This window comes from Mustela nigripes, chromosome 13, assembly GCF_022355385.1.
Source record: "Mustela nigripes isolate SB6536 chromosome 13, MUSNIG.SB6536, whole genome shotgun sequence".
Taxonomy (NCBI): domain Eukaryota; kingdom Metazoa; phylum Chordata; class Mammalia; order Carnivora; family Mustelidae; genus Mustela; species Mustela nigripes.
In genome coordinates, this window is record NC_081569.1 from 14,587,681 (window position 1) to 14,597,314 (window position 9,634).

The 9,634-nt window shown below is 40.3% G+C and overlaps 1 long non-coding RNA gene across 1 annotated transcript; it reads left to right on the plus strand.

The window, feature by feature from the left end:
- The first annotated feature begins 4,154 nt into the window (after positions 1-4,154).
- Positions 4,155-6,237, plus strand: LOC131999083 (uncharacterized). The gene is made up of 3 exons (XR_009399012.1): positions 4,155-4,263; positions 4,823-4,962; positions 5,476-6,237. It is a non-coding gene; the product is annotated as an uncharacterized LOC131999083 (long non-coding RNA).
- Positions 6,238-9,634: the final 3,397 nt, after the last annotated feature.

Genomic DNA, 9,634 nt, shown 5'->3' on the forward strand with positions numbered 1-9,634 from the left:
GCTGTTCCCCCCCCCCCCCCGTCCCCCACCGCCCTCAATAAATCCAGAATAGTTCCCTCATCTGCACCAGATGCAGGCAAACCGCAGAGCTGAAATGAGCTGAACGGAGACCGGCATTAAAATAACTGCGTTTGCTTTTTCCATGACTTCCCTGCAGGAGTATTTGCAAAAGGGTGTCTAGGTTTTCAAGACCCGTGGCAAAGCTTCAGGTGTGATTTGCCTTCTCACGGACCCTCTGGCCGGATCCCCTCACCTCTGCGGGCTGTTATTTGTAAACCCCCTGCTGAGACAGCTGCTTCTCTCTGTTTCCTTGGCTCCAAGAAACCCCTTTCCTCCACCCGAGATCGCGCAACTCCTTCCCCGTACCCTTTAAAAGAGTTACACTTTGGAAGAAGACTTAAAAAAAAAAAAAAAAAAAGACAAGAAATGGATATAGGTTTCGTAAGTGTTAAATAACTTTCTCAGCGTGTATTAAAGGAAGATTGTATTTTATCAACAGCTGATTGATGCAGCCGTGTGATCCTGTCGGTTTGTCTATAGTATCATATTTATTTAACCTGCTGAGGGACTGTGTTCAGGGGCAGTCGGCTCATGCTGACAGGAGCGCGCACATTACACACTACCCCAGGTATTTTGATTGATTGTTCCCACCCCAAAGCCTTTGGTTCATAATTTAGCACAGCGGGTTCTGCATCACAGACTAGGTTTCAAAAAAAAAAAAAAAAAAATCCTGTAAGAGATTTCAATGAACAACTACTGCCAAGAAACCTTTCTCCACCTGCAACCCCCAAATATTTTAAATACCTTCTGAGACGTTCCCTTTGTATAATGACAGGGCACACAAACTTTATTTACCCTGGTTTCCCCAGTGTAATCAGATTATTCATTTTAATGTGTGGCTGGACCAACATTTCCATAACTTGGGGATGGTGGCGGGGTGTGTTGGTGGTGAAAATGTCAAATAGTGTGGGCTTCTCTTTTTCTTCTCCCTTGGTCTCTTTTCTATCAATAGCAGGTTTGGGGTGTGGAAGCAGGAGAAAGGCAGACAAATGGTTCTTCTTCTTCTTCTTCTTCTTTTTTTTTTTTTTTTAAACTACAGTCTCCTGAAGTTGCATTGGGGATTAGGTCCTGAAGTCCTTTAGCAGCACATTTTACTAGTCTTCAATGACCAACCCTCCCCCCAGACCCTCACCCCCCTGGGTGAGGAAAGATCCCTCCCCCACCCCACAAGTACAAACTGTCCATGAACTTCCCTAATATTTGGGTCTTTTCAAGTAACTGATATGAATAATCTGGACACAGCCTAGTGGTTCTGAAATTAGCCTTACCTATGACTTCCTATGAGATTTCTGGAGGAAAGGAACTTTCTCCTTGACTTTCTAAAAATTAACACCAACAGAGTACAAATGGGTATGTGTACCAACTCATCTGTGCTTGAAAAATATTTCCAAAATGGAACACGCTTCTTCTGTGCATTAATCTGGTTAGCAAAGGTTGTGTGTGTGTGTGTGTGTGTGTGTGTGTGTGTGTGTGTGAAGGTGTAAAGATTCAGGAGTGCCTGGGTGGCTCAGCGGGTTAAACTTCTGCCTTTGGCTCAGGTCATGATCCCAGGGTCCTGGGATGGGGCACCACATCGGGCTCTCTGCTCAGCAGGGAACCTGCTTCCCTTCCTCTCTGTCTATCCTTCTCTCTGCCTACTTGTGATCTCTTGCCTGTCAAATAAATAAATAAATAATCTTAAAAAAAAAGGTATAAAGTTTCAGATGTGTGCTATTTTTCACTAATAGAGGTGCTGTTTTTTGTTGTGTTTGGTAATTTTACCTTTATCCTTTAGAAACTCTTGGGATGACTCGTGAAGCCCAGAAAGGCAGTCCGAGCACTGTTATGAATCTCTGTCCATCAGTTTCATGCTGTCATTCTAGATCAGCTGGGAAGGTCATTACCAATGTGGTTAGTTGTACAAGTGTATAAGGCTGCACCAGAGTGTGAGAATACATAGCATTTTAAAAAGATGTGAAGTACATAACTGCCCCCCCATAAGTCAGCACATCTAAAGTAATTATTTTTCTCATCAGCTCTTCAGCTAACATTGCAGAAAAAAAAATCTGTATACCCCAGTAATGGTAGCAATGGCAACATTTGTAATTATTATTATTTTAAAAGATTTTATTTTATTTTTTTAAGATTTTATTTATTTATTTGATAGACAGAGATCACAAGTAGGCAGAGAGGCAGAAGCAGGCTCCCTGCTGAGCAGAGAGCCCAATCTGGGGCTCCATCCTAGGACCCTGGGATCATGACCTGAGCTGAATGCAGAGGCTTTAACCCACTGAGCCACTCAGGCGCCCCAAAGATTTTATTTATAACACAGAAAGAGAGAAAGTGAGAGGGAAAACAAGCAGGAGGAGAGAGAAGGGGAGAAGTAGGCTTCTCGCTGAGCAGGGAGCCTGATGTAGGACTCATCCCGGGACCGTAGGATGGTGACCCAAGCCCAATGACTGAGCCCCCCAGGTACCCCAACATTTGTGGTTAAAATTTCCTTCCTCTTTTCATCCATTCATCCACTCATTAATTCATTTCTCCTCTTTTCTTAGTGTTGTTATTCACAAAAATGCATCTTTGGACTTGATTGTGTACTTTATAATGATGGTAAGGAGATTAATCAGGTGTGATCTATACTTTCCATTTCAGCTAATATTTTCTTTTAAGTGTCCCTTAGATTTGGGGCAGGTTTGGGGGACTTTGATGGTTTACCTTCTGTGCTGATAAAATCATGTTCAGCAATTTTTTTTAATCCCTTAGTGTTACTATTTATCCCTAGACAGTGTTCAATGGCAAAAAACTTAAAATATTTGCAAAACTCCAGGACATGCATCTTTCTGCAGAGAAAAACAGTCATTATCAAAAGTAAGTACAGACAGAGTATCCAACAGAAAAAGTGAAAGGTAGGCTGACAAAGGAAATATTTACGTTTTACAGATTGTTAGCCAAGGGGTACTAAGGCAAACCAAAGAAAGGTGAAAAAGAGGCCAATTTGTGGCAAACGAAATAAACACATTTTAATTAGTTGAGCTAAGGAGTTTTGAGAAACCATGTGAATCATTTTGCAGCCATTTTCCAAAATGCTTCCAAATAAATAATCTGTCTGCATTGAAAATACACCTTTGAGGGCACCTGAGTGACTCAGTGGGTTAAGCCTCTACCTTTGGCTCAGGTCATGATCTCAAGGTCCTGAGATCGAGCCCCACATCGGGCTCTCTGCTTAGCAGGAAGCCTGCTTCCTCCTCTCTCTGCCTGCCTCCTTTCTGCCTACTTGAGATTTCTGTCTCTGTCAAATAAATAAATAAAACCTTAAAAAAAAAAAAAAGAAAATACACCTTTTAAAAGCCATCCACCACCAAGTTTCTTGAATAGAGCACAATGTATATTACTCCTAGTAATGAAAAAAAAATATTTCCACATGTCATCTCCTGGGGAGACAAATAAATTGAATGGGGCACCATTTCTTTTTAGGGGGAGCACTTTATTTTTAAGATTTTTATTTATTTATTTGACAGAGAGAGAGAGAGAGATCACAACTCAACCCACATAAGCAGAGAGCCTGAGGTGGGGCTCGACCCCAGGATCCTGGGATCATGACCTGAGCCAAAAGCAGAGGCTTAACCCACTGAGCCACCCAGGCGCCCCCAGGGGGAGCACTTTTATCCTATTTAATACATATTCACACACAGACACATCTACAAAGGAACTTCTTTGAAGTTTGGCCTCTTCTTAGCTCTATAGCCTTGGGCAAGTTAATTTATTTCTCTTTCCCTTGGTTTTCTCATCTAGTGAAGTTATAATAGTACCTGTTTCAGGGGTTGCTGTAAGAAGCGAGTTAACACATGAAGCTCTTGAAGCCGTGTCTGCCGTCTATTTCCTACTAGATTGTCCTATATGCATCAGGTCTCATTAATGTTATTATTGACAACAGTTATGTTGTGCCTAGACTCCACAACTTAAGCCCTAAATATTGAGTGGTTCTACTAAGGCATTGTCCCTTAAACTTGGGTTGAGTGCAAAGCTGCCTCTGGGGCAAAGTGGTTACTGTCCTTTTCCCTGTCTCCTAAGTTACCTTCTTTGTAAACAGCCCAAGTAAAATGGGACTCCAGGGAGTGGCTGGCACACCACTGAACTGTTTGAACATCAGATCACAGGGAAACTCCACGAAGAGCCTAGAAGAAGGCAAACAGTTATGTGACTGACGTCTCAGCCACGCATTTGGTAAGGACAATGGTACACTCCATCCTCATTTTATTTGGTGTGTCTAAGTCCTTCATGGCATATTTTAAGATCATTTGGGTTTTATGATTTTTTTTTAAAGATTATGTATTTATCTGACAGAGAGATTAGAAGTAGGCAGAGAGGCTAGCAGAGAGACGGGGAAGCAAGCTCCCCACAGAACAGAGAGCCTGATGCAGGGTTCCATCCCAAAACCATGACCTGAGCCGAAGGCAGAGGCTTAACCCATCTAGCCTACCCAGGTGCCCCTATGATACTCTTTTTGTTTGTGGTAGGCACTATTCTCTATGAAACTGTTTGAGTTGAAATTTATTTTTAGCAAAGAGGGATGTTTCCTCCCATGTTAAAATGTTGATTAAAAACTAGGATCTTGATGTGAAAAGAGAAATAATTAATACATCATTTCAGGGTTTGAATTTTTTTTCACACGTTGAGTTTTGAAATTAAGACAAAGCCCGTTTCAATGGGGAATCAAATCAGCATTACTTGAACTATGAGGCAGCCTTCTTTCTGTTTTTGAGCTGCTTTATTGCCTTTCCAGATAGTAACTCAAGATCTGAGCTGAGAGAAACCGGAGTCCTTGAAAGGCGGCTAACGGCGCCCCTCCCCACCGCCTCCCAGTCGCTCTACGTGGATACAGATATGACTTGCTTTTGTTACAGTTGGATCACAGAACCTCAGGTAAGAATAGTTTTCATTTTATGTCACTTCCCAAATGAAATCTTGCAAACAAGCCCAGACAGGAGCTGGTGTTTTCTTACACATGTTAACATTGACCTTGCCACTTGGAACCACACCCCTCATCTCTTTAAATCAGCATTCCACATCCTACTCACATCTTTTCTTTTCAACCCGCTCTTTGGTGTAAGACAGTCTGTTTCCACTCTGCACAAGGGCCAGAAATATGCAAAGTCCTGAGAAGCTGGACTTTTGGGGAGGTTAGGATGCAGAAAAACAGGCATTGTATTTTGCTCCTGTGCTAACATATTGAGAAATATTGCTAAACTATTTCCTCCTAAGTATAATCTGTCATTGCTCTATTTGCTAAGAGAAGTGAGTCTCAGATGTTTCAAATCAGTTTCAGGATTAGATATTTTCTCCCGTTTTAATTAACGTACTCTTTTAAATCAGGAAAAGGTAACTTTAGTGAAATATACATAACTTCCTATGTGTCTTTCTGTGTTTGTTCCATAGGCCTTGAATGGATCCTTGACTTTCTCATATTTGGACAAACAACAGCTTCAAAGTTGCCTACAATGTACTAAACAAAGTTAGGAGAACTGCCCCAGATATGATGAAATTGTTTCCTGTATGTGAATGTTGAGATTTAAGGAAATGTCATGATTCCCCTTTGACTCACATGTAAATTCTTTTTTATTTTTTTTTTGAATGTTACTGCCTTTGAGACTTGCAAATAGTTAAACCAGTTTACATAGTTCTTTTTTCCCCTTTCTTTTTAAGTACAGCTCTTAAGTAAGCAGACACTTTAACTTGCCTTCTTATTAGACAGCCTTTTCTTTATTGCTTTTTCATAGCACAGCTATCAAAAATGAGATAATGTGCAAGATCTGGGACCTAATCAGCTTTCTAGCTGAGTTTAAAGAGTCCAGAGCCTGTTTAAAGGTAGCTCTGGTTATGTGTGAGGGCCTACTGCAGTGTTTGTCCTGCCACATTTTGATGGAGAGGGTAATGTGTTTGCTAGATAAGGCAAAAGGGACCAGCCAAAAAAGCAAGGCTCTGTTTGATAAACCCTGACATAGTTAGCCATTTTTCTCCCACATGAAAGGAAGCTTTAAAACCCCAAGGAAAAAAGAGGTGTCCACTCAAGCACACTAATGTTTATCGAGACAAAAAAAGTAAATAAAGAAAATTGGCATCTTTTAGTCTATTAAATTAATGAGCTCTAGAGCTTATCATGGAATTGAAAAGCTGGATAAAATACAAGTCTATTTCTTGTTGCTGTTATTTGATGTGAAAGGTGAGTTCTTTACGTCAGTGTACATTGAAAAGACAGTTACTTTGTTTGGCTTGTCTCGCTCTGGTAGAAGACTTGAACTCTATAGGAAGGAGTTCATGAGCCGAAGTTGCACTTTTATAATGCTGACTGGTGTGGACTTGGGATGAGAACTCAGTCTGACATTAGTGTTAAACATACACGATGACATTCTCTGTCAAGTGATCTATAGCCTGAAAACAGATTTACAAAGCCAGAATAAAAATATGCCACCTGACATCTACTCATAATTAGAGGTCAGTTCTAAAAGTCCAATTAAAATAAGTTCATACATAAAGATGTTTTAAAATAAAATGGCTTTACAATCTAGAATGATGTGAAAGTCCTGGAGGTGAACTATTGGCACAGGTGAGACACTTATAATAATTGTCTTTTCCTAGGAAAAATAAAGGGACAAAATATCAGAAATCTTCCTAAAATAGAGCTGTCTCTCGAAATAAGAATTTAAATGATATAAGTTTGAAGATTATTTGGGGCTTGATTTTTATAATATGATCACTTCCAGTTAATTTAGAAAGAAATATCAATCTTAGGTCAATATCTTAGTAAAACTTTCTACTTTTTTTCTTTAGAAAAGATACTCCTCTAATGTCTTGTTTTTCTAAATCCCAAGTATTTGATAAACCGAAAAAGTGGCTTCAGAAGATCAGTTCATCTATAGGACATTTCATTTTATTTATTTTTAAGATTTAAATTTTTTTTAATCTTTTAAAAATATCTTATTTATTCATTTGACAGAGAGAGAGATAACAAGCAAGGGGGGGGTCTGCCTAGAGGGAGAGTGAGAATCAGGCTCCCCAGAGCAGGGGGGAGCCTGATGTGGGAATCCATCTTATGACCCCGGGATCACGACCTGAGCTGAAGGCAGTCGATTAACCAACTGAGCCACCCAGGCGCCCTAAGATTTTGTTTTTTTAAAGTAATCTCTACACCCAACGTGGGGCTCGAACCCACAACCCCACGATCAAGAGTTGCATGCTCCACTGACGCCAGCAGGGTGCCCTTATAGAACGTTTTAAAATATAATCACTTGAATCTTTAGAACTGTGTTTCTCTTATATATTAATCATTTCAAACATTTTTTATGGCTCTGTGTTAATAATCTATATGAGTGTAGATTTTTAGATGAATTTAATGTCAACTAGGGATTAATGTGAATTAATTAAATTGACTGTATCTTCTTTAATGAGAAAAAAAGGATTTAGTTTTAATACTGATGATCTTAATAAAGCTTCTCTCTACTTATCTGTATTTTCTCAACATTAGGACTTATTTTTATTAGAAGGTGAATTAATTTAATAACGGCAGGGTGGCAAAACTTGGAATAAATCAAGTGATTGCAAACTGACTTTGCCATTGTTCTCGAGGCTGCATAATTACACCAAGTAACTTTCAATTAGAAAAGACTCAGTTTGCTGAAGCTGTTTAAAAATACAAACATAAATTGGAGTTCACACTGACTCTTCTTTTGAAACAGCCATCCAACAGAATTTGAAACAGTATTTACAACATAAGGTAAGTAATTGTTCTTCACACATGACTCCAATCTGTAAATAGCTAACAAGTCATTATCTTCTAAACCCATTTCCAGTAAAAGGATTGTCCACAAAGATGTGGTATCATAGAATAAAATCCTAGGAGAAGTCTGTGAGGTCTCTGAAATGAACTCATCGCTCCGTGACGAAGACACAAAAATGCAAAGAACATTATTTGGAATGTGTAGGTTTCATGACGTCTCCCATATATGGTAAGATGCAGCAAGAAGACAAATGTTAGTCGATCATATTAGACTACTCTGTAGTTTTTATTCTTTATTTTGGGGGTCAGTCACTGGAATTATAAACTACAGTTCTTCTTTAAATTAAATGATCGGGGGTGTCCTATGTAGCTCAGTCAGTTAAATGTCCAACTCTTTATTTCAGTGTAGGTCATGATCTCAGGGTCTTGAAATAAAGCCTGGTGTTGGGCTCTGTGCCGAGTGTGGAAACTGCTCTCTCTCTAAAAAAAAAAAAATTTTCATTTATTTATTTATTATTATCATTTTTAAAAGATTTTATGTTTAAGGAGTCTCCACACACAACATGGGGCTTAAACTCATGACCCTGAGACTAAGAAGTGCTTTCTCTACCAACTGAGCAGGCCAGGTGACCCCTCACTGATGGATTATTTTTATTTTTTATTTATTTTTTTTAAAGATTATTTATTTATTCATTTGACAGACAGAGTTCACAAGTAGGCAGAGAGGCAGGCAGAGAGAGAGGAAGGGAACTCTGCTGAGCAGAGAGCCCGACGCAGGGCTCCATCCCAGGACTCTGAGATCATGACCTGAGCTGAGGGCAGAGGCTTCACCCACTGAGCCACCCAGGCGCCCTGACGGATTATTTTTAAATGGGAGGTGGAGGATGAATGCAGGGAGAACAGGAACCAGCAAAAATAAAACAAGACCCAGACTGAAGGGCAAATAAAACAATCCAGGTTCTTCCCCTACTCCCACCCCGTTTTTCATATTCCCATATACAGCCTCTATTTAATGGTTAAAACTTACGTATAGCTCCCAACCCCTCATGAAGGCTCATCATCAATGAATACTATGCTGTCCTTTTCCCTATTCTGCCAGGACTCCAGTCTTATGCTTAAGGCCCTGAAAAGCTCATTCCTGATGCCGTGGCTCTTATGGGTGGCCTCAGGGATCGACTGTGCGTTTGGCAGGGTGACGCTGGAATCTTACCCTTTCATCATCCAACCAGTCAGAGAGGAGGCGGGGTTTATTTATTTATTTTTAATTAAATTAATTTATTTATTTGAGAGAGCAAGAGAGTGCATGAATGGGGGTGAAGGCAGAAGGAGAGGGAGAAGCAGACTCCCCACTGAGCTGGGAGCCTGACTCCGGACTCCATCCCAGGACCCTGAGATCCCAACTTGAACCCCAGGCAGACGTTGAACGGAGCCACCCAGACACCCCTGAAGCTGGGTTTAAAACAAATCATGCAATGATATGCTTATTAACTTTAAACTGAAAATATAGTGTTCTAGACCAGGAAGCTCCACGTTTAAAACATTTTGTGCCCAGATCTGGTTATCAAACGGTGCCAGGCCAACACAGCTTTGACATAGTACAAGCGCCTTGGACCCAGTTCTGGTTTTGCCGGTGAAAAAATGAGTAATCGAATTCTTTCTTGAGATCCAGTGGATCTCAGTTTGGAAACAAAATAAAGATCAGAGGAGACACTGTTGGGGTGGGATATGCAAAAGGTCCTAAAAGAGCTTCCAAAGGGAATCAGGTAGAAAAGAGGCATTGCAAGGAGTGGATTTCAGCTCAGCTTTCCAATAATTCGACTG